The following is a 6,314-nucleotide window of genomic DNA, read 5'->3' on the forward strand; positions in this document are numbered from 1 at the left end:
TTTCCCCCTCTCCCCCAAGCAAGTTACTTACTTTAAAAAGGGCAGCATCAGCAGTGGGCACTGGGCAGGTAAGTCTTCCATACTGGTGGTGTCCGGGCCTGTATACACACAGCAGGCCTGCTCCACAAGGTCCAGCAGCAGCATACAGGGGAGTGAGAGAGGGGGAGGAGCTTCCTGTCTGCTCTTCCCAGTCTGCATAGCGCGGCCCCTGCGTGGTGACAGGGCTGCTGGCTGAAGATTTATTAAATAAAAGGATGCCGGAGTAAATGACTCCGGGGGGCGGGGGGGTGCAGCGGGGGCTCGGGCCCCTTACTGGTGAACTAGCTGTACCCCCCTGAGGGCCATGAGAGCTGCTAGTGACCTACTGCTGCTAGGGGGGGCACAAGGGGGGGGGCCAATCATGATGTTGGGGGGGGCCAATCATGATGTAGGGGGGGCCGTGGCCCCCCTCTGCCCCCCCCCCCTAGAGACGTCACTGGGCCGCCTGCAAGGGGTGGTTGAACGCAGCATCCATCCGGGTGCTGTCAAACTTGCTGTGGTCGGGGAGTATGCGGTGGTATGTGGCCTAATGCTCGCCTCTGGGGCCGGACCTGGAGAGGGCAGCGGGCCCCCTTTCACGCTGGGCCCCTGTTCCTGCTGCACAGTTCGTCTGTTTTCCTCTCTGAGGTTTTTTTTTTTTTTGGGGGGGGGGCGGGGTTTCAGGAGGTCTTTCAGCAGCCCTTTCTCCGATCAGCAGCTGTTTCTATAGCAGGCGACCAGCCCCAGCAGCCCTTTCTCTTAAAGTGGCAGAGGATCAGCAGGGGCTGGTCGGGCGCAGCGCTGGGGCTCGCCACCGGCAGGCAGGATGGAACCGGAACTGCTGTATTAAACTTCAATCCCGGCGGTCTTCCGGAGAGTGAGGAGCAACTTGCGCTAGTCGGGTCCCTGAGCGAGGCCCCCCATTAACGCGAGAACTGAGGCGGTGGCCTATTATGCTAGAGCCACCTCTGCTGTCAGTTGGCCAGCCTGCTGCAGTCAGCCCCAGGAAGCCTCATTGCTTCCGGCACGGCCAGTCTTGCGGCCGGCCGTGCGACAACCACTGTCAGGGGGCCGGTGCATTGCCGTGGAATGAGATTTGCCATAGAATGAGATGGTCCGCCTCCATCACATCCTATTGGCTCACTCTTGTCACGTGACATATTTAAACGTCACGCATCGATGCGCACAGTAGTGTCAGTTTGGCTATGACAGGGAGAGGATCTCCTCACCCTGTGATAGCTGAAGCTGTACGGAGCTCTCATGGCCTCTGTGGCCCGCCAGAAGTTCACACATGTACGTAGCTCATACGGCTGCCTCATATACATTTACTGTTGATCCACAGCGCTGTCATCAGTGTGCGTCCCCGCGAGCGCCCCACGCCCGCAGCTCTACTCCCCGTCCTCCGCCCCCCGCAGCTCTACTCCCCGTCCCGTTAACGCTCAGGGAGCGGGGAACAGAAAGTAGAGAATCAGGCGCAGGTCAAGTAATTCGCGTAGTGCTGCGCATGCGCAGTACTACTTTACCTGCGCCCGATGCTCTATTTTCTGTTCCCCGCTCCCTGAGCGTTAACGGGACGGGGAGTAGAGCTACGGGGGACGGGGAGTAGAGCTGCGGGCGTGGGGCGCTCGTGGGGACGCACACTGATGACAGCGCCATCGGGCGTAGGAATCCCCATAGCGCTGTGGATCGCTCCCTGAGCGTTCACAGGGGACGGGGAGTAGAGCTGCGGGGGACGGGGTGTAGAGCTGCGTAGGACGGGGAGAAGAGCTGCGGGGGACGGGGAGTAGAGCTGCGGGGGACGGGGAGTAGAGCTGCGGGGGACGGGGAGTAGAGATGCGGGGGACGGGGTGTAGAGATGCGGGGGACGGGGAGAAGAGCTGCGGGGGACGGGGAGTAGAGCTGCGGGGGACGGGGAGTAGAGATGCAGGGGACGGGGAGTAGAGATGCGGGGGACGGGGTGTAGAGATGCGGGGGACGGGGAGAAGAGCTGCGGGGGACGGGGAGTAGAGCTGCGGGGGGCGGGGAGTACAGCTGCGGGGGACGGGGAGTACAGCTGCGGGGGGTCGGAGGACGGGGAGTAGAGCTGCGGGCGTGGGGCGCTCGCGGGGACGTACACTGATGACAGCGCCATCGGGCATCGGGATCCCGATAGCGCTGTGGATCAACAGTACATGTAATAATAGAGTAAATGTATATGAGCCAGCCGTATGAGCTGCGTACATGTGTGAACTTCTGTCGGCCCACAGAGGCCATGAGAGCTCCGTACAGCTTCAGCTATCACAGGGTGAGGAGATCCTCTCCCTGTGATAGCCAAACTGACACTACTGTGCGCATCGATGCGTGACGTTTAAATATGTCACGTGACAAGAGTGAGCCAATAGGATGTGATGGAGGCGGACCATCTCATTCTATGGCAAATCTCATTCCACGGCAATGCACCGGGCCAAGAAGTCTTCTTTAACATGGTGCGGCCGGTGCATTGCCATAGAATGAGATGGTCCGCCTCCATCACATCCTATTGGCTCACTCTTGTCACATGACATATTTAAACGTCACACATCGATGCGCACAGCAGTGTCAGTTTGGCTATCACAGGGAGAGGATCTCCTCTCCCTGTGATAGCTGAAGCTGCATGGAGCTCTCATGGCCTCTGTGGCCCGACAGAAGTTCACACATTTACGCAGCTCATACGGCTGGCTCATATACATTTACTGTTGATCCACAACGCTATCGGGATCCCAATGCCCGAAGGCGCTGTCATCAGTGTGCGTCCCCGCGAGCGCCCCACGCCCGCAGCTCTACTCCCCCGTCCCCCTTAGCTCTACTCCCCGTCCCTTTGACGCTCAGGGAGCGGGGAACAGAAAGTAGAGCATCGGGCGCAGGTTAAGTTATTCGCGTAGTGCTGCACATGCGCAGTACTACTTTACCTGCGCCCGATGCTCTACTTTCTGTTCCCCGCTCCCTGAGCGTTAATGGGACGGGGAGTAGAGCTGCGGGCGTGGGGCGCTAGCGGGGACGCACACTGATGACAGCGCCATCGGGCATCGGGATCCCGATAGCGCTGTGGATCAACAGTACATGTAATAATAGAGTAAATGTATATGAGCCAGCCGTATGAGCTGCGTACATGTGTGAACTTCTGTCGGCCCACAGAGGCCATGAGAGCTCCGTACAGCTTCAGCTATCACAGGGTGAGGAGATCCTCTCCCTGTGATAGCCAAACTGACACTACTGTGCGCATCGATGCGTGACGTTTAAATATGTCACGTGACAAGAGTGAGCCAATAGGATGTGATGGAGGCGGACCATCTCATTCTATGGCAAATCTCATTCCACGGCAATGCACCGGGCCAAGAAGTCTTCTTTAACATGGTGCGGCCGGTGCATTGCCATAGAATGAGATGGTCCGCCTCCATCACATCCTATTGGCTCACTCTTGTCACATGACATATTTAAACGTCACACATCGATGCGCACAGCAGTGTCAGTTTGGCTATCACAGGGAGAGGATCTCCTCTCCCTGTGATAGCTGAAGCTGCACGGAGCTCTCATGGCCTCTGTGGCCCGACAGAAGCTCACACATTTACGCAGCTCATACGGCTGGCTCATATACATTTACTGTTGATCCACAGCGCTATCGGGATCCCGAAGCCCGAAGGCGCTGTCATCAGTGTGCGTCCCCGCGAGCGCCCCACGCCCGCAGCTCTACTCCCCATCCCGTTGACGCTCAGGGAGCGGGGAACAGAAAGTAGAGCATCGGGCGCAGGTTAAGTTATTCGCGTAGTGCTGCACATGCGCAGTACTACTTTACCTGCGCCCGATGCTCTACTTTCTGTTCCCCGCTCCCTGAGCGTTAATGGGACGGGGAGTAGAGCTGCGGGCATGGGGCGCTAGCGGGGACGCACACTGATGACAGCGCCATCGGGCATCGGGATCCCGATAGCGCTGTGGATCAACAGTACATGTAATAATAGAGTTAGTGTATATGAGCCAGCCGTATCAGCTGCGTACATGTGTGAACTTCTGTCGGGCCACAGAGGCCATGAGCGCTCCGTGCAGCTTTAGCTATCACAGGGAGAGGAGATCCTCTCCCTGTGATAGCCAAACTGACACTGCTGTGCGCATCGATGCGTGACGTTTAAATATGTCACGTGACAAGAGTGAGCCAATAGGATGTGATGGAGGCGGACCATCTCATTCTATGGCAAATCTCGTTCTACGGCAATGCACCGGCCATTTGGCAGTCAAGGTGATCGGCCCACCGGGGATTTTCCCGGTATCCCAGTCCAGCCTTGACTCTGGCTGGGTGGCAGTCACCCACCAGTACACACAGCAGACCCTAAACCCATATCATTATTGCTAAGCAGGAAGATGGGAGTCCATTTCACTCTGATGGACCATTTTTAAATGCAATCCATAACCTGGCTTTGGCAGGAACCCTTCTTACTCCTCCTACTTGCATTTGATACTGGGTTTAGGATCTGCATAGGAAACACACACAAGCACACACTTACCTTTGTTGCCTTCTGACGCCTCCTTGGCTGTCCCCAAACGGTATAAAACCAAAAGCCACGGGAAGTTGTAAGGATAGAGGACATACCTGCATCCTATTGGACTCACTTGTCTTGGTTAAATCCAGCTTATTTGACAACCTATGGTGCTGCTGCTTCTGCTCATGGAAGTGCTGCTTCTGACAAGGCTGTTCTTTGGTGGTCCTAGGCGACATTACAATCTCCATGGTTACATACACATTTGCAACTCCAACAATACACACATATGCTGTATGTATGTATGTATGTATGTGTATCTATCTATCTCTATATATATATTTATCTCTCTCTCTCTCTCTCTGTATATATATATATATATATATATATATATATATATATTTCTTTTAAATATATATATAGAGAGAGATAGAGATGGAAATACTTTTTTAAACATGTTTTCACCTTTTTCTACCTTCTTTTTTTTCTTCTCTCCATGTTTTCCTTCTTTCCTCCTTTTTTCCTATGTTGCTGCTTCTTATTTTTCTTCTTTTTCAGACCCTATCATTGCACTATTGCTTATTCAATACCACCAGCAGATGGAGACACTATATTGCAACATTAGTTGTGAGCAGCAGTTTGTACAAACAAATGCCTCATAGCTGATGTCCTATCCATTATTGCATGGATGGCTGGCTGGCAACATTTGTTTTTATTATTCCAATACCACAGTACCAATGCATGGTCACTCAACAGCAATGACACCCCCATGTCAATTAACAAGATTCAGCTCCCACTACCTGAAAGACAGCTACCTATCATGTCATGTCCAACCTGCACAGGTGTGCAGGTTGCTGAGCTTATTCAATTAAAGAGGACATTCAGCAGCAGCAGCAGTCCTGTGCCTGGTCGCTCCAACAGGGGCCAGACACAAGCGGCACAACCTATTGTCTTTTGCCTGCAGTAAGGGCCCACTGGACTAGCCAGCAAGCAGCTGCAGCAGCAAATAAACAGGTAATCTTTCTTTCCAACACTGAAACCTGGTGGTGCACTTAATATATGCTACCAGATAGGGGACATATCAGATATTAAACTGATAAAAACAGACACCACATTTGATCTCAGCCAAAAAGAAGGACGAGAAGTGATAACTGTCAAAGGGGAGGAACCCCTTCACATGCACCATCACTACTTGTAGGAAGGGAGGCTGGCTGGCAGCCTCCCATACACACCCTGGCTGGGTGGCAGTCACCCACCAGTACACACAGCAGACCCTAAACCCATATCATTATCATTATTGCTAAGCAGGAAGATGGGAGTCCATTTCACTCTGATGGAGCATTTTTAAATGCAATCCATAACCTGGCTTTGGCAGGAACCTTTCTTTCGCCTCCTACTTGCATGTGATACTGGGTTTAGGATCTGCATAGGAAACACACACACACACAAGCACACACTTACATGTGTTGCCTGCTGACTCCTCCTTGGCTGTCCCCAAACGGTATAAAACCAACAGCCACGGGAAGCTGTAAGGATAGAGGACATACCTGCATCCTATTGGACTCACTTGTCTTGGTTAAATCCAGCTTATTTGACAACCTATGGTGCTGCTGCTTCTACTCATGGAAGTGCGGCTTCTGACAAGGCTGTTCTTTGGTGGGCCTAGGCGACATCACAATCTCCATGGTTACATACACAACAAAGGTCAGATGTTGTTTACACCTGGCCATGCCAGTGGTATTGAGTAGCATATCCCAGTGCTAAGGGTCCTGGGTGCAACAATCTTTCAATGGGGAATAGCCGAGCTGA

General features: G+C 53.6%; 1 pseudogene; it reads right to left on the minus strand.

Annotated features, from left to right (window-relative positions):
• Window positions 1–5,546: 5,546 nt before the first annotated feature.
• On the minus strand, window positions 5,547–5,654 carry LOC130311705 (U2 spliceosomal RNA; annotated as a pseudogene).
• Between the last annotated feature and the right edge of the window lie 660 nt (window positions 5,655–6,314).

This window comes from Hyla sarda, unplaced genomic scaffold (genome assembly GCF_029499605.1).
Source record: "Hyla sarda isolate aHylSar1 unplaced genomic scaffold, aHylSar1.hap1 scaffold_1655, whole genome shotgun sequence".
In the NCBI taxonomy this organism is placed as follows: Eukaryota; Metazoa; Chordata; class Amphibia; order Anura; family Hylidae; genus Hyla; species Hyla sarda.